The sequence below is a fragment of the Dermacentor variabilis genome, chromosome 5 (genome assembly GCF_050947875.1).
Source record: "Dermacentor variabilis isolate Ectoservices chromosome 5, ASM5094787v1, whole genome shotgun sequence".
Lineage (NCBI taxonomy): Eukaryota > Metazoa > Arthropoda > Arachnida > Ixodida > Ixodidae > Dermacentor > Dermacentor variabilis.
In genome coordinates this window covers 123,847,198-123,866,748 of record NC_134572.1, presented here as the reverse complement: position 1 = coordinate 123,866,748, position 19,551 = coordinate 123,847,198, and the positions used below count along the sequence as shown (strand labels likewise).

Here is a 19,551-nt window from a genome sequence, read left to right as displayed (position 1 = left end):
CTACCCGGAGCGGCCACGAGTGAGCACGTGCTGGCAAGCGTGAGTAACGGCTAAACCCCATGAGCGCGATTGTGTGCGCGACAGCGACGAGCGACGGCTTCGAGCGACGGATCGGGCCGTAGCGCGAACAGATCTCTCGGTCTTGTCGCGCGATCGCTCGGTTCTGCAAATCTAGAATTCGTCGCTCGTCGCCCGGAAGTGCTATGAGCGACTAGCCAATAGTAGCCAGCCGGAACGGGATGCACATTAGTGACGTACTACCGGTTTGCTCACGTGCGCGCTTCTCAGCATACAAACGGAACGAGCGAACTGCCAAATTTTGATATGTAAACTAAAAGAAACTTACTGCAAGACCCTTCAGAAATACATTATGTTGCTTTGTACAGCCAAACAAATCAACTTAAATAATTATAGCAAGTGCCACGCCAGGTTTTACGCTAACTCGATCCCGTAATACCGGCAACACTGGAGAGCCGTCGCGCGAAGCGGTCGCTCGCTTGGAGTTTGACTTCTGGGCGACGAGCGAACGCGACAGCCGTCTCCATCGCGTCGCTGTCGAGCGCAAGATCGCTTGCATGGGGTTTATACGTAAAGCCCCTTAAACTTCGTAAAGTAGCGGCACTCTCCTCCTCCGCCTTCACTCCTCCTCGTTTCTCCTCTCTTTCACACTCCCTCCTCGACCATGGCGCCGCCTACACTGCTCGAGCGTAGCAACAGCGCCAACATGCGCTCCTCGCCACTACGTAGACGCTTCTCGAGCAAAAATGGCGCTGATGCACGGCGCGAGGGCCCACGTGATGCTATCTGGCCAATAGCGACGCGGCGTCGGCCTCGGCTCGAGCGCGCGAGGGGGAGGCGGCATTCTTCAAAGCGTGGCACTACTTTACGAAGTTTAAGGTGCTTGAAGTGTGTGTATGGTCTAACCTTAAAGGGCCCCTCACCAGGTCTGGCCATTTTGAACTAACAAGCGCAGAGCATACATTGCGTGATAACGACCGTGTCTGCAAAGTATTACGTCGCTACGCACCGCGGAAAGATCTGAAATTTCAAATCTAACGCCTTTTTTCCTTCTCTTGGTGGCCGCCGCGCTCTAAGTCGGAGGATGACGTGGCGCGTCCCTGCACCTACGTACTCGACTCCGCAGTGTGACGTCGCTCGTGGTGACACGTGACTTCAAGAATTATTCAAGACACCATCTGTTATTTGAGTAATCTGTTGCTTGAATTGACGAATTTAAGTTTAGAGAAATAATAAAACACACAAACGGAATGTCTGCGTGTTTTTTGTTTTACTTCGCACCGAAGCAAGAAAGATGTATATCCGCTTCGTCTGCTTGTTCCCACAGTCGTGCGGTCACGTGCGTAGGTACCGAAACTATGCCATTTTCTACCGTGCTCCAGCGCGTGACCATGCTCTGCGATCCGCTTGTTATGCCTCAGTATTCATATAGCACTGAATTATAGTGCTAGTCATGTTTCCTTGTGCACAGCGCGCAAAATCGTGCGCTGTGCGAACGAGACAACAGCTCGCGTGCGACGCCTTCAGCGGAAATGCGTAGCGCCGGAAAAAAAAAGCGAGGAGAAAAAAAAAAGGGAAGGCGGCGCCCGTGACGTATGTGTCACGCGATAAGCCTGTTTCACATGATGCGATTTTCGTCGCACCGGAAGTGCAATTTTCGTCGTTTGCGATGAAAATCGCAGTCGCAGTGCCAACCCCCCGATTTTCGGCTGCGACCAACCGGTTGGTCGCACCGTCGCAGCGATTTTCCGTCGAAATTGCGCGGAGAGCTGTCAAGCCTGTTTTAACGCGACAGCGTTAAGGAGCTCGTGTCGCAGAAAAGCCGGTGCAGTCGGCGTCGGCGGCGTTGGCCGTGAGCGATAAATCCCAGCAGGCACTTCATGAATAAAAAACAACTTGCAAGATGGGCTGGGTGGGAATCGAACCAGGGTCTCGGGAGTGTGAGACGGAGACGTTACCACTGAGCCACGAGTTTTTTTTTCTTTATTTCCAGCTTGGCTACAAGCCTCAAAAATGTTTGTGATCATAGATCACACTCGTTTTATATGTGTCAAAGTATCAAGCATTGCCACCACAGCTTCATCACAGTCATTCATCTTGTACACGTCACGTACCTTCACAACCATTTCCACAAAATATTCATACACAGTTCGGCCTTTCACATCGCAATGTCTATATGCCAACAGACTACGCCATACTGCGTGCAGTCCAAGTAAAAAGATCACATCCATCTGTTCAAAATCGCGTTCAGGCGGTAAAAAACGAATGCCATGTGGATTGAGGGGTAGGTCTATCTTAAACGTTCTCTGTAATATATCCCAAAAGAATATGGCATTATTACAATCAATGAAAACATGTTCGATCGTTTCAGCTTTGCTTCAAAGCGGTACAAAAGCGCCTCTAGTGAACGCGGTGTTGCCTTACAAACGAGCTGTTTCTAAGGCTCGGGCGTGCGTCGCTTGCTCAGGCGCACATTTCGTTGTCGCGCCGAACGCTGCGTTGCTCGACGCTCACCGCGTCCGATGCGGGGCGCGTAGTCGCTGCGTCGTAGCCCATTGTCTTACACCCCTTGGCGGGTCGACGGGAACGCTGTCGCGTTCCACTCTTGAAGGCGAAGCTTAAGCGTCCTCCAATTTTTACATTCTGCGACTGGAACGACGAAAATCGGTGCAGTCGGACGCGTCGCAATGCGATTTTTAGAGGGCCCATTTCACATGATTGCGATTTCAATAATGCGACTGGTGCGGCGCCCAGGGTTGCTTACAGCCAGGTTCGTGGCACACGCTACATAATTCTTTTATTGTAATGAATAAAGCGTTCTGATTATACTATTATTGTCTTTTCTTGATTACGAGCAAATAATATGCATGTTTAGTAATTTAAAGACGTGTTAAGATTTGTTTTGGAGTGCGCAGCGGCGGTTTCTGACATTCAGTGCGACATGGTGCACGTAAACAGTTGTTCGCAGGTGGTTCAGCGTTGTGTGTTGTCTCATCTGCCTTCTATGACCGTTTCGTTCTGCCTGCCCTATAACAATCTACAAGATGACCTATCGACACGTTCATATAGCTACCCTCACCGCATATGCAGTATTCAGAATTCGGCTGCTACGAAGTCGTCGTGTCAGCCCAACAAGATCCTCGCGCTACCCGTTCGCGGCGTCAGTTTCTGTAGAAATGTGTGTATATTGCTCGTGATTGCGCATATGCGGTGCCTGCTCCTAGCCATATTCTTGCGCAAAACGCAACAACAAGCACCAACCCGAAGCCCACTTGTGCCCCTGAACGAAGCCGCAAATGATCTGTGTGATTACTGAACGTGGAATGAAAATTGTGTTGTGAAAGTCAACATTAGCGCTAGCCTGGTTCGTCCATCATCGTGCGTGTGCTGTGAATATATATATGGGAGTCCTCTCTAAATATTTCTAAAGGCGCAAAAGCCGACGCATCAAATGTTTTGAGCAGTTACCGTCTCTTTTGTGGAAACTTGTACGTTGTAACATAGCAATCTAAAAGACACGCTTCTCGTCCAGCTTGTTTTCCTGTGTCTCGCGCTGGTAGTGTACTCTGAACTTCTAACAAGAAGACCATATCAATACGCGCTATCCATAATGCAGGATCGTAGGCCCACGGCAGGCGCACTTGCCGTAGGGTTTTTCAGCTTTCTGCTCAGCCTCGCACGCCGCTCACGGTAAGCCTGTTTTGTGGAAATAAATATTATTATATTATTATAATATTAATGTTATTAGATATTATAGTTTCTTCACTGTAATTTATAGCAATCATCCAGATTTCTTAAGCTAGTCATGCATTTAACCTGTATTAGATCAATGTTCAGAGCTGGAAAACCTTATTCCTTATCTTGCTGTCAAAAGGCTGCTTTAATTTCGATAGCAAGCTAGAATTATTCATTTCGAAAGTGTTAAGCAATGCCTATATCTCAAAGCTTATCAGTGCGTTTTTGTTCCACAAACACAATTAAGTTTTCTTTCTCCCTCTCATTGGCAGCCATGGAATGAAACTGTTCACTTTCATAAGTATCAGGATACAAACATTCTGGAGTTTGTCCTGAACATTTGTCTGCATCCTATAGTGTTCATGTTTGTATCAAGTTCTGGCGTTGTAAACTCAGTGATCTACGCATATTTTTATATTGCAACAAACAAATTTATTGAACTTTGTTTTCAAATCTACAATGTTGCAATGCTGTAACGATGACATTCATGAAGAAAACAAAAAAGAACTGCAGATTCAGTGTACGTGTTGGAATCTATGCGAAGTGAAGTTTTTGTCAAGTGGTCAATTAAATGCTGTTAAAGTAACTGCGATATATACAATTTGTCTTATTTTCGACGCTCCAACATGTCATCTTTTGCAAGGTTTGCTTATGCACTACATAGGTCATAACCTTAATGTCATGTAATCTTTATGCACTACACTGTTCACAAACTATACCGAAATGCAAGCGGCACTTAATGTAGATGCACACTGCAAGACGTCAACACAGTGACGTTTGTTGAGCAAGGAATGGTGCGAGGTGTATGCAGATGAATGAATGACATGTGCTTATGCACTTATTTATTTATATACCTCGCAGGCTGCAAGGTTGGAGTATTAGGTGAGGGGGAATAAAAAAATAGTTCCAAAAGGAAGAAGGGCACAACATTAAGAAAAAAGCAGCACCTATAAAATGCACCAACTAACCCAACGTGTTTTACTGGCACAACATTATACAATACTTAATAAACAATAACAGAAAAAATTACTGCCCATGCACCCTGTATAGATGGTAAACCAGCAAGCTGAAATGTGCGGCCCCGGTGTTTATCACTGGGTTAATTCCGACAGTTCATTCAAGTCTTTCTATATTATTGGTTATGGCTGTGTTTCTTAATGAGGTTACGCACACGTTTGGCTTCATCACATTGTTTATTTGGAATGCCACACATCGCGCTTCGCATAACTACCATCATGAAGGGTGCAATGAATGGTTCATTGTATTAATCCAGCGGGTTCATCAGTCTTTCTGAATTATGTTAAGCATTTGTGGTATGTAATGCGTTAATCATAGTATTTATGACTCGGTTATGCACTGTAGTTACCAAGTGACACACCGGGGCTGCACATTTCATTTAATCAAATACAGGGACACATTTTTGAACCTATTGGGAAGTCGGAGAGAGACTGCTGCACGCGTGCTCTGCTGCGAAAGAGAAACATCGCTATCGGTATAGCCAATGGCACTCCACACGCTTACTGCGAGATAAATATAACATCATGATCTTCTCTTAACCCCGTCCCCCTCTGTGTCCCTTCCCTGCAATAATACGTAGATGATTGTATGTTTTAAAGGCATAAGCATTTCTATGTCTACCCAACAAGAAATTTCTCCATCCATCATGTAAGACGAATGCAATGGCTCACACCCTCCTAAACAATACCTCATACCCCCACACTAGGGTTTTTGCGATCGGACCACGAGTGTTTTGCCTAGGCATATACAGCTTCACTGCGGAAAGAATGAACACCTTTCTGCTAGAGACCAAGACGATCATGAGGCGTACTAACAAATGAAGATTTATTGAACATGCCAAGTAAATGCTGGTTGACAAGCAATAAATCGAAGTTACACAAAAAACAGAACCAAAAACTGATGTGTGTCCATACAGATCCCAACAAGAAACGCATCCATCTCTGAAAGTGTAACAGAAGCCATGCTGACACAAGGTTCTCCCAGTGTCTTTGCATCTATAGCTTCCATAATTTATCTAGGCAGCCGATCTCCACAGAATGCTAGCTTCTTCCTATACAATGCACTCTCGACATCTGAGCGTGCATAGTAGAGGAAGAAGCTAGCATTCTGTGCAGATCGGCTGCCTAGGGAAATTATGGACTCTGTAGACCTAAAAACGCTGGGAGAATCTTGTCAGCATGGCCTCCACTAGAAATGGATGCATTTCCTGTCAGGAAAAAACACATTGTTCTTGCTTCTTTCTTGTGTATGTTCCGTTTATTGCTTGTCAGCCAGCATTTACTCGACGTGTACATTAAACTTTTGCTTGTTAGATCATCTCGGTTTTCTTGTTCGCCCTAGGCGTTCTCTGGTGCAGTTTGCAGCCAGGCTATTCTTGATTTTTTAAGATTGCAACAAGTCACTTTAGTGGCCCTTATGATGCTTCTGTGTACCTTATAAAATATTTTATTTGGCCAAAGTAGCAAGAATGTATAGTGTGAAGCAGTAAGAACAGGGTATGCTAACTTCTAATTAAAAGGTTTATTGTGAAAATGCTGTGGTTTATAAAGGTTACCAGAAAGTAGTACAGCAATAAAACCTGATAAAACTAGTGATTGATGAAACCAAACATAAAAACGGGAAAGGGAGAAAATACATATGAATATACAAGTCCAGGGAAAAAAAAAACATTCTGATCACCAAGTGCGCATGTGGCTACCTCCCAAGAAACTTGTTTTTTTTTTCAATGACATGGAACTGGAAGAGTGTGCTTGCATAAGAAAGCTATCAGTCTGTCTATTGGAATAATAACAGTGTTTCTTGAAATGTGCGTGCATGCAGGATTGGCAATTGTAAGGATTTTTTCCTGCACTTGGAATTTTTATATATTTTCTTTCTGTAGCATCTTTATTTATGTTTGGCCGCATCAAGCTCGAATTTTTGTCTAGCCTTCAAAGATATCTTTTTTTTTCTGGTACTTTGTATAAATCGCCACATTTTTACAAAGAATGTAAGTTGAATGTTAGCCCTCACCTGTCTATAGTGTCATCCTGTTGATACTGCTTCATGCTGTGCACCCTTGCAGCATTTGTGTGTGTGTGTGCGCGCATGGATTTGGATGTGAAATCGGGCCCTTGGGCAAAGGTATCATTCTTCTCCTGTGCAGCCTCATGAATTCATTAATTATAGTGGAACAGAAATACGATGGACAAGAACGAAGTGAAAACATAGAGCGCTTCGTTCTTGTCCGTTGTCTATCTGTTGCGCTTTAGTTAGTATTGAATACACACCAACTCGTCCAGTTTACAGTTATGTCGGGATTATAAGCCCGCTTGTGTCCTGGAATATCTGCATGGCTATGTATCCTGTAATTTAATTCTTGGCCATATGCTTGCAAGTAGCGTCTCAATCTCCTGATTTTGCTGACAATCTCGTGTGATGTGCAGGCCCAGGCAGTTTCTGGTGAATTCATGCAGGTGTGCAGGGTGTAATTTGCATTGCAAGTGGTGCTTTGATTGCTTTCAGTTCAGCTTTTCTAGGTGCGGAATGACCTTGAATGGTACTCACTTATATGGGATTTAATTTTATGTAGTGTCATACTACTGCTACACTGCTATTGCCACATCTGTGTACTATATGTGCCTGATGTTTGCCTGCATCTTCATGATTAGCAACCGCCTCTGTGTGTTTGGCAGTTGCATATAGTCTACCAGCCTAGTTGCTTGCCTCCATATTGCACAGTATGGGCCTACTGTGTTTGAAGTTCAGGTGCTCCCGAGGTTGTTTCTGAAGGGAGGGGTAGTTGTCTTTGCATCTCATGTGCTAGCTGGCATAGTATCTTGGGACCAGGTTCTGAGCTCTTGAGGCAAAGAATTTGTGCTGCAAGCTGCAACTCTACTCTGTCTTTGTACTTGTTCGTTTGCTCTTTCTCGTAGAGGTCTTCAAGCATGGTGAAGTAGGAAAGACCTGTTATTACCCGATGCCTGTAGTCGATGAGTTGTCTTTTTCGTGCGCTGCTGGTAATTCATATCATACAATACCTTGGACACAAGCACATCATCTGCGACTTTCCATAGTATCCACTCGTCCACCCCCCATGATTTCAATATTATTCTTTTCACCAGATGTAGAATTTGCGTCCAGGCATAGCATAATTGTTTCACCCACGTGCTAGCTCTGCCGTCATGGTCTTACACTAGCTGAGGATTTGTGGATGTTGACTTGCGGGTATATTTGTCCAGCTATGTGGAGCACAATGTGCAATCTGGGGTAGTTCTTGATTCTAGTCTTTCTTCTTACGTCGATGTAAGCCGACTTATCAGAAAGCGAGACGCCGGACTGGCCAAGAAAGTGAACTGTTGTCAAGAGCTTGTTGCATCATTCTTGATTTCTGTACAAGATAGCTTTCCCATAGACTGTAGTACACCATAGGCTGTAGTACTTCTTGTAGAATGCCTGTGTTGTTGATGTAGGTGGGCCAAATGTACCTCCAACTCTCACCTGGAATTTTCTGCCTTTCAAAAAGCTACTGTTTAACTTAAGTGCTTTACCAGAAATTTTTTTTGCTCATCGTTCCTCTTATTAGAGTAGCATGAGGTACTGCTGTTAAAAGCCTCTTCACTCTCTTCATTCTTTCATAAGCGGTATTACATACTGCCCTGCAATAAAGTTTCTGCTGTCTATGGCCCACTCATATTTGCCAGATGGGACAACTCTTGAAAAAGGTTTTCTTTCTGTTGTGTGTGTGTAGTATGAGCATTCATGTCTTGACATTCATACATCTGTAGAACCAGCTTCCTGACAGAGTTCTTGCTATACCTGATTAGGCTTATTTGTGCAGTGCTGTTGAACAATACATATTGATGCAATGAATGTTTACACACTCGAATTATCACGAAAGGTGGTTGTTTTACAAGTGTGCCCCTTGCTTTCGATTGGTGTTAGATTTTGCATAAGCATGCCCCCTATGCAATAGTAGTTTGAAGTTTAGGGGCTTTTTTTACCAATGACTCCCATCGAAATGAGACTTTCATGGCTGGCAATTCAACCCCTCGCCTTGTGTTAGCAGCACAATGCTATAGCCACAGTGGCAGGTGAATAAATTGAAGCACAATATTTTTGTCTGTAGATTTTTTGTTCTTGCCTATTATGTAGGTAAAATTTGGAATAAGTTTGTCATTGCAAAAAAGCAGTTTGTGGTCCTTTATTGAATAAACCACATATTGTGTATAGTTGAAATGCAGAAATTTGTTCTGAAATCCCCGGGTGATATGTTCTCGCAAGTAGCACGGTATTTCGTTACTTATAAAGATAGTAATCACAGCGCATATTGTTATATGGGCTTACACACTAATATATGTGATCCCAAACTTATTAGAAACTGTTATTAGAAAACATGTAAGGCATGAATGTTTTTGCACACTTGATCAGCTGTGGACGTGCAACTGCTTGCATTTAAAGGATTCAAAGTTTCACAGGAAGGGATGCAACTGGCTGACTTCACTGCACAGTTTTGACTTACTTTTCTTTAACGTGTCGTTTTCTACCGTTTTATCCCCACAAGAACAGGCTGTTTGCCTGCTTTTCGCATTGCTGCAGGAGTGTTACATGACGGTGTAGGAGGGTATGTTGTCGTTGTGCCACTACAGCAAGCAAATGATGAGCAAAACGTGAACAAGGTGAATGCAGGAGCCAACGTTTCGACAAGTGGACTTGTCTTCTTCAAGGCGACGTACGCTTTCCTCGCCACAGTATATATAGGTGGGGTTCAATGGAAGATGAAGGAACAAGGTGAGCGCCCTCTGCTTTCCTTGTCACACGTAGCAAGAACCCCACCTATATATACTGTGGCGAGGAAAGCGTACGTCGCCTTGAAGAAGACAAGTCCACTTGTCGAAGCGTTGGCTCCTGCATTCGCCTTGATCACGTTTTTCTCATCGTCTTGAATTTCCATCTCCCGCATTCCACGTGTTTTACAGCAAGCAAATAATTTACTTAATTTACTAGCTGTAGAGTTAATTACCTTTCAAAGCAAATGTTAATACAGGTGCAGTAAGGATACAAAGTCCGCAACATATTCAATGTTTGCTGGTTTCTGTGCAAGAGAAAAAGAAATTCTCCAGAGAAAAGGTGCAATTAACGTGCGTGTAATATTCGAAAACAAATTAACGACGCTGTTTCAAGCCACGGATTATATGCTAGCGTAGAAAATTCATTACGATAGCCTACACTTTTGCTCTGTCAACGTTAATAAGTCGGTAAGGTAACCTTTCAAGATGCATCGGGAAATTCACGCCTGAAAACCGACAAGAAAATGCAACTGAACGATACCGCGTTCAGCACAACGTTGAAACTTCGGGTACTTTGCTGTCTTGTCATTTGCCCTTGCCGAGGTTGAAATGATTGAAGCTGCTCCGTACGCGCGATTTTTGTATGCTATTCAACAAAAGAAAATTGTGATGACCCCAGAAGGCCATGTCGTCTCGTTGCAACTCGCAAAGGTGTACGAAGCAAACGTGAAAATGCACTTCATTTGCTGCGTACCCTGTCACAGAACGCGTAGAAATGAGAGAATGTAATCTGCGGTACAAGTTTTTTATTCTCCCTTCGCGTACGTACCGATTTTGACAATTCGCGTCTCCGCGCATTGCACTTGTCGTGCGAGACGCCATTTTCCAAGACAAACCGGCGAAAATAGCTCCGTGACACCTCTCCGCGCAATTTCGACGGAAAATCGCCTCGACGATGCGACTGTGCGACCAACCGATTGGTCGCAGCCGAAAATCGGGGGGTCGGCACTGCGACTGCGATTTTCATCACAAACGACGAAAATCGCACTTCCGGAGCGACGAAAATCGCATCATGTGAAACAGGCTTCACGGAGCTATTTGGCCGGTTTGTAACAACTTCTAGCGTATAACTGAAATTTTCTATGGTGCCTGGTGAGGCGCCCTTTAAGTTTCGCGTGGATGGAGACTAGTTTAGCGTTGTAGAATAGTCGAAATTGGCGAGGCCGAACGGCTACGACACCGATAAACAGGGTGGCCAAAGTTTGCTTCCTACGCCGGCTGCCACGGCCTAGCGTGAGCAGACGATAGTAGGCTTCTTCCGGAAGTTAATTATTATATAAATTTGAAAGCACATTTTCGCTTACTTCAGCCTGTTTATTGAACTGTCAATAAATATACACAGTAACAGTAGGAAGATCCGCACTAATCCAAACACCCTTTTCGATTGACGTCAGCTGTTGACCAATAGCAGCCGCGTATGGGCATCCGCTATATGACGAAGTGAATCGTCCAGAAGAAAGCGGAGGGTAGGATTGCGTTGAAATGAGAGCGTTTCAGAGAAAGGTGACTTCGCGGTGCGCTTGCGATCTCCATGCGCCGCGCACGACGGCAAAACTTGGCTGAGATATTCACAGCAGTGTATGCTATTCACTGACTATGTTTTTCACCAAGCCCGACGCGTGGTTCAGGGGCCGCTTTAATATTAGACGCTTCACTTAAATTTTGGCGCTAATGCTTTACTGTGGCTGTACTCAACGCATCTACAAAACTTGTCCAAACCATTTCAGGGGCCCTTTAAGTAATTGAACAAATCATAGTGGTTGGCTGGCGAACTATTTGTTACTAACATTTCGAATTTGATCAAGTAAGTTATTCAGTAAATGTCATTGCACACTGTTTCGATCAGTTCCTCAACGACACTGACTCATACGCTATGCGTAAACTACTTCGAATAAAATGTTCTCTTATAAGCATCAGGATCGATATTCAACTGTTGGTCTTAAATTTTGACAGTCTGTGTGTTTTATTTTCTCCCTTTCTCCCTCTCTCACTCTCTCTCTCTCTCTGTTTGTACAAATGTACATTTATGCTACGTGCGACTTAAGACTTAAGAATCAATAGCGAGTAAGCACCACAGCTCAAGTCTTCTTTCTAGACAGATACAGAAGTGCACTTGACTTTCGCATACAGAAGGATAAAATATGCCTGTAACACTTACAAGCAAACTGAGAGCACTTTTGCTGCCAATAAAAAAAAAGGATTGCGAGCAATGGAAACGGCTAGCATAGCAGGCAAAGTCATTGTTCATTGCCAAAACACCTCCTATGCCTTTCTTCTGATAAAATGTCAATTTCGAAATGCCAGACTACACAGGGAGAGCGCGCACCCTCCACAGAATCCCTGCATTCCCCAGAGAGCGAAGACTACCCTCGCGCCGTGGACGGCTAGGAGAGATCGTATGGATGACCCTTTATTGTGTACTCGTCTGCGTTATTGGCGAAATCACGCACCTGCTAGCGACATTTGATAAAAGCTTTCGAGAGTTTACAAGCCATGTCGGTTACTGGTCCCTCGGTGTACGAACCTTCTCAGATCTCACACCGAGGCGTTGCCCGCTGCCCTTTTTATGGCGACTTGCGTCCGCTGAGTAGTGTGAACTTAGTGGGAGCTCAGTGTGAACACAGTGTGAACACAGTGCTGTGTGAACCGTGTGAATCAAGTAGTGTGTACAGAAATGTGAACTACGATTCCGGATGTTATAAGTACCTTTTTTTAAACGTCGCTGCAGATCACTTACGTGCTGAGCTGACAACTTTCTTTATTATTATTATTATTATTATTATTATTATTATTATTATTATTATTATTATTATTATTATTATTATTATTATTATTATTATTATTATTATTTCAATAATTCTTCGTAAGTATACCTATTTCTCATATAAAATATTTTGCTTGAAGTTTTGTTCATTAGATATTTATAGACATTTATATTTTTTGTCGGATGAGAAATGATGCAATAGTAATCAGCCTACAAGTAACAACGTTGAGTCGCTGTCGTCGCACGGTTTGTGCGTTACGATTATGTGCTCCGCTCGCGCATTTAAGAGCACCGAGTACAAATGCCCACCGAAAGTCTTTGCGTCCATAGCGACTAGTTAACGTAACTATAATATTCATGGTTATTTGTCAGATATAAGGGCCAGAAGATTAAGAGAGAGAGAGAGATTACGGATACTGAGGGTTCCTAATGTTCGCGCTCTGAGAAAAGCCTAATTTATTCTACTAAACCTTAATCTTGGTCAGAATGAATATATTACAGTAATAAGCGCAAGTGTACTTCTTCAAATATTTATTTCCTAAGGTAAGTGTAAGGCAAAATGTGCATTGAAGCGGTATCATAAAACTTAACATGTGCGTAATCTCCCAGACAGACCGCCGGCGCGCTTAATACTGCCTCCGTCGCGCAACCCTCGCGTGATGACCTGTTAGGTAAAAAAAACGAAGTTTCGAAACCAAATTTGGGTCAGTGTACGTTAAGAGTTCCTCAGCTTCAAAGAAAACCTCTGAACACGCTCGCGTAATCCAGCTCAGTGGTTGTTGCGAGCTAGTTGCGGGAAGAAACATTTTATCAATGTTTCGTGAGATTGAGCAATCAGTCATTGGGAAAAGCGGACGCGGCGGGGTTTAAGTTCACACACAACTCCTACCCGCGGACTGGCACACGCTATAAGATGCGTCACACTGAGACTTGAAACGAATGCGCATTTGCACTATAGCGCCAGTAAACAATAAGTGAAGTGAGCTGATCCAAGCAAAGAGTAGGAGCAAAGAATGAGATCGAATACTTTTTCTGGTGGTGGTGGTGGTGATGTTGAGGCAGGCGGGGTTAGCCTGGCATACATAGCCATAGCATACATAGCATACTTTTTCTGTTTCTTAAGTACTCAGTGTATCTTGGCATGAGTGCTGGGCTCACAAATCGACTCCAGAGAAAGACAAAGATTTATGCTCGTTATACAAAACAACTTGATCAGGTACTTGTGTCTTAAGATATGGCAATGTGAACTGGGAGGTCAATTGGGATGTTGGAAGCGCTTCACTGCTTAGTGGACGCGAAGGTACAATGTCTAACACAACGAAACCATGGAAGTCTAAGCGGTATAAGTGATCAAGAAAGCTTGCAGATCGCACGCGGCAAACAACGCACCCAAATCAGCGGTATGCTGCAAGTTCTGCCATGGCACCTCGCAAGCAACGTCGATAAATGCTCATGCAATATACCAGGGAAAGCGCAAACGCTCGCGTACGTACGCTATTATTAACGCGATAAGATGTATGCAATATATCTACAATACAGTATCAATAATCAAGCTTTCTATGAATTTCCTCCGTTAGGGAACAATCTTATTATCGGGTACAATGCATATAACCTATGCAAACCGGCTGCTAAGCACGAGGTCGCGGGGTCGAATCCCGGCCACGGCGGCCGCATTTCGCTGGGGGCGAAGCGCAAGAGCGCTCGTGTACTTAAATTTAGATGCACGTTAAAGAACCTCAGGTGGTCAAAATTAATCAGAAGTCCCCCACTACGGCGTGCCTCATAATCAGATCGTGGTCCTTGCACGTAAAAGCCTTTAATTAATTTTAGTTTTTTTCACCTATGCAAGCTGAACGCTTAGTTGTATACAACGCCGGCTTCACCATACGCTGTGAGAATATTTCATAATGCAATTGATTGGCAAATTAACCCCCACAACGACAGTTCATATGCACTGTTCTGCCGATATTTCTTTTTTTCTTTTTTTGCTTTGTCGTTATAGGCTAAAATGAAGCTGACTTTCGCTTTCAAAGTACGATTAGCGGCCCGACATAATGCGGATAAAAGGCGCTTTGGGCCCCCCATACACTGTATAGTGGGGACTGACGCATGCTCATTGTGCATTTTCTTGTCTCTAGCTCCGTCTTTTAAGTAACTTCGTTACGCACAGCGAGCACTAATGAACTGGAGCTGGATTCGCAAAGATTTTTGTTCGTAAGCGATCTTTGCTATTGGCCAGTCGCCAACGCTAAAAATATGTCCAGCACCAGGATTGGCTGGTATTTGCTTTTACGGATAATCCTAGCGTGCGAGCTCTTTGTAACTACGGACCGAGCTTAGCAGTGCGAACATGCGGGTATAGGATGGCCTGCGTTTCCTCAGCTTCGAAGAGTTAAGAAACGGCATTTAGAGCAACGGGTACTGTTCTTGTTCCAAAGTAACGTGTGATGCTTTTTCTGAGTCGACGATTCGCACTTCGCTTATCCGTTTCTTCATAATGCCCGCTCGCTTCCGCACGCAGCAACTTGCAAGAGTTCATGTTTACTGTGCGAGACAAGTAACTAACTGAAGCAGCTGCGAAGCGTTCGCGAAGCCAACAAAACGGCAGTATCGGCCTCTTCTATATACGTATAACGCTATGAACCGGAAATGACAACAGTTTTAATGAAACAGGCCAGGCATGGCCACCAAAGCTACTTAGGCAAATTTGACAGTTTTGACACCCTTAGAGCTTCCTGCTATAGTCTTCTCCCCCCCATCCGCCTTTCTTTTTTGTGTGTGTCGTAACCGTATATTATTACATCTAAGCACTCGACTCTCCACTGCCATCATGCTGGAAGATATTTTTAAATGTCGCACAACAGTGGCTTCAAATACAAAGAGGAATGAATAGCTGTCAGAAGAAAGTGGAATATTACGAAGCGCATTAACCTGCCCGCTGCCAACTTGTCCGAGTTACTACGTCTATATATACGATATACTACGTCTATATGCAATACCATAGGGGGAATAATCAGGCGAAGGAATTCTCGCTCCGCAAAAATAATCGTTGAGAGCCGGCATAAATTACTATCGCCCATGCATGGACCTGCGCTGCCAAAACTAAGGAGCAAGTGTGCTCGACCATGAGAAGCTAATATGTATTTTTTTTCTTTTACTTCACGCGTTCAGTAAATACATTTTATGTTCATGCTCGTGACACAGACCAAAATTAAACCGCTAAAAAAAAGCGACTTCCTTCCGTTGTCGAGATTACGAGAGCGAGGTGTTGCAATTAAATTTGGTACATTCTCATCTTGGTTCGTTTTCAGACGAATACAAAATTCTTTATTATTATTATTTTATTTATGGCGCTGTCAAAGGAAAAGAAGCACCGCCTCTCAAGTCAAGTAAAAAATAAATAAGCAAATAATAAACACTCGATTCACAAGTATAAAAATTGCGGCTAAAGACAGCGTTCAGGTTTTGATGGTCATTACAAAAACGTAAAGGTGTCGTGAATAACAAAGTCAACGTGGCTCAATGGCGATGGCTTTCTGCAGCTGAGCACGAGGTCGTGGCTTCGACTCTCGTTAGCGGCGGCTGCGTTCCGGTAAGGGCAGAGTGCGAGGACGCTCGCGCATTTATATTTAGGTTCATTTTAAAAGAACCCTGGCGGTCTAAATTATTTATGCACCCCTCCCCCCCGTTAGAGCGTCTCACAACCCCGAAGATTTGATTTCAGTCTAACTGAGATAACGTTTTCGTCTATTATTCTGCAAGTTACAGCTGTGCCTGCCCCGGGTTCTCATACGCAAACGAGGTAGTCGGTGAGGTTACTTAGAGTTTATACCATAATGCTTCATGCAAGATATTCCGTATTTATTTCCATTATTTTACTAGCGATACGTCCTTACCTGGAAGCGAACCCTATACGTGAGCGGAATTTTCTCATGGTAAAAGATCGCGGGTCATTTTGTTTTCTTTTCTCTTTAGAAAAGGAATCGCTCTGCGGTCACAGAGCGCAGAACATATCCAATTAAATCAAATCAAAATACTATTAGTCACGAGGTTACAGATCGTAATATAACTTTTTCTGTTAATTTTTCTTCCTGTAAGCAAAGGTTTCTTATGGTCCCCCTTAACTTAGTTTAAACTAAGTGTTTCCAGGTAGTGATTTACTAATACTAAAAGATACAGCGGTTGAAATTAACAGCAGAATCGCTCGTTCTCAGAGCACGTGCTTACGTGGTCTGAGGATGCAGCACAACAACGCACGCAACGACGCCGTGTGTACGTTATTGCATTCTCTTCGCTATAATGAGGTTAGGAGCTTAAACATACAAAAAGTGTGTCTCATATTCATGCCAGCCACATTATATTTCGTAATGAGCTTACCGCGATGACTCGGTACCTGAAGTGTTTAACTGCTTAGCGATAGGCAGGATGCTAAAAGGGCAGCGTGTCAAAGCTTTGTTTTGGCATAGCTGTCGCGTCACTGTATATTTTAGATCATTTTTTATTTCGATCGATATATCGTTGCTTCATTTGCGCTTGTAAACGGTTTGTCGTGAATAATTTATACATTTATTTCACTGGTTGTCTCATTACGTTCCTTACTGTGTACAGAGTGTGTACTCATATGGTATGTGTGTGCGATTGCACGGTGAATGCCGATATGCGCGCGTACGCATCACTTCTTACCCCTTTCCTGCTCTCTTTCCATTTGCGTTTTCTTTCGCTTCCTCCTCCCCGAGTGTAGGTTAGTAAACCAGGCGCAACCCATTTAACATCCTTCCCTTTCCTTCGTTCTCTCTCATATGGTGTCTTGAATGTCGTGCAGCCGGTTGTTGGCCTACTCGGGCTCATTTATAAACGAGTACTTCTAGTTGTTTAGTTGCTGCAAAGCTGTCACTAAGATGGCCCGCAGCACAGCCAAACAGGTGGTATGACAGCCTTCTGCTCACCTCCAGCATGGCGGACGCACTTACAAGATGGTCAATGTTGGTTCCTTAGCACGTAACACATGTCGTTGAGGTTGTGGTCTCAAAGTACCGCTAATACCCACAAGGGAGGGTCGGCCACGCTGAAGGAGATGAAAACTGCACACAGCAAGAAAGAATGGAAGAAACAGTCAAAAAGAAAAAATTGTGCAGCACAATGACAACAGAATTTGACTGGGCGTACTACACAACGGAAGTTCACGCAGAAACTCCACTGGGGTTAAGTGTGCGTAAGCATCGCGGCGCCTGCTCATCTCCACTCAGCCCGGTGTCATTATCAGCAATATCGAACTTGATCCGACCAGTATAAACACTTATCAACCCTGGTCAGTTGTTATCAAACTCATGGGACTACATCCGCCCCTTATCAATCATTTTCGGTAGTTATCCACCTTATCGGACTCGATACGATCCTTACCAACCTTTATCGGTAGTTATCAACCTTATCACAATGGATATTATCCTTATCAACCCTGATCCATCCTTACATACCTTATCGGACACAATCCGACCCTTATCAATTCTTATCAATTCTTGTCAACCTTATCGGACTTGATCTTATCCTTATCGACCCTTACAACCTTATCAGAATTGCTGCGACCATTGTAAGCCCTTATCGCTCTGTCGCACTTTAGCCATCCGCATCGAACCATTATCAACCGCTATGAGACCTACAAAACCCCTCATCGCTCCTTATCTTCTTTATGAACTCACTGAATTGTTATCTGTCTGTGTTGCGCGACGCGAAGCGCATGAGCCCACAGAGATCTGTGGCATTTCGGTCGATGAAGTAACGCCCCAACGGAAGGCCCATCACGCCACCACCGAGACACATAAGGGATGTGGTGTGTTCGGCATTAAATTTTCGCGAAATCTGAATTTTCCTAAAGTCTACACTGCTCCAAGTCATGTCTACATGTGGTCCTAGAGATGGCTTTTATTCCATCATCACCAAATATTTCAAAAAGCCTTCATAAAAAATCTCAGTGCCCTTCCACTCTGTGAAGTAGGATGATCAGCGAAGGTGCGTATGTGGACCCCTTAATGGCTAACTGCACAACCACCGCGGGTCGTATGGGGAGTGCTTAACGCCTGCTTCACCTCCGCCGCGGGTCGGCCTGGTATTGCACTACCTTCGGGATCGGCGCACGTATGGAGAGTGCTTAACGCCTGCGTCACCTCCGCAGCGAGTCGGCCCGGCATTCCACTATCTTCGATATCGGCCCACGCATAGGGAGTTTTGTGTCTACATATGGGCACGATCCTGGGGGAACTAGCCCTAAACAGCTTCGCTGTAAAACAGTTCTCCTTTGACATTTGTGTTGTACCGCCAGTACACCACATCCATATGGTTCAGATACACTCTTTAGCCCAGTTATTCCTTCGTTATTACACTGTATCCACCTACTTGTGGATACAGTGGAGGGACAGCCATTTCGGCGACGAGGGCACTGTTGCGGTTTTTGAGGGCGACAGAATTGGACAGGCGGCTGTAGCCTGAACAAATGTTGATAGTGTGGCAAGTGTCACTGTGCTGTGCGATGACAGTATTCGGTGCCAGTGACCGATTGTGATTGTGTGTCTACGCTCCTTCCTTTCCTTATCTCTACTTTGTTACCACTTTACCTCCCCCTCCCCTCTCTCCCAAGTGTAGGGTAGCCAACCGGATCTTTTTCTCTGGTTAACCTCCCTGCCTTTCCTCTCTCTCTCTCTCTCTCTCTCTCTCTCTCTCTCTCGGTAAAGAAAATGCAGTGTGGCTTTGGTTTACCGATATGAACCATGAAATCTCATTTCGATTCATGCTCCGAATGACGAATCGCTGCTAAAATAAGTATTTTCAGGCCTGAAGCAGTATGTTGACTTACCGTGCCGTACCATACTTGTCCAAGACTTTAATTGTGTTTTAGGTGCTTCTGATTGTACGAAAAAGCGGTCTCCGGATGTCTGTCGGTCTCTGGAGATTTATTGTGCGCTGTGATCAAATAGATGCAGATACCAGCTTAGCAGAGCTCCAGAAGCTTTTGCGAGACTATGATTTGCGGTATATTAGTGAACTTGCGCCAGGAGAGAATCACGGTTTTACACATTGGCAAGGCAACTGTCATTCGGGGCCTGATCGGTTTTACACGTCTAGCGATCTCTCATCGTAAAACGTGCGTTATAAGATGAGGCACGTCGCATTCCCAGATCATGCATTTGCCAGTGC

The 19,551-nt window shown here is 44.3% G+C and overlaps 1 long non-coding RNA gene across 1 annotated transcript in view; it reads right to left on the bottom strand.

Annotated features, from left to right (window-relative positions):
- Nucleotides 1-19,551, bottom strand: part of LOC142581961 (uncharacterized) — a 65,003-nt gene that overhangs the window by 35,083 nt on the left and 10,369 nt on the right. Inside the window, exon 2 of the long non-coding RNA XR_012828332.1 lies at nucleotides 17,310-17,444. This is a non-coding gene — a long non-coding RNA (uncharacterized LOC142581961). The remainder of the gene's footprint in view (nucleotides 1-17,309; nucleotides 17,445-19,551) is intronic.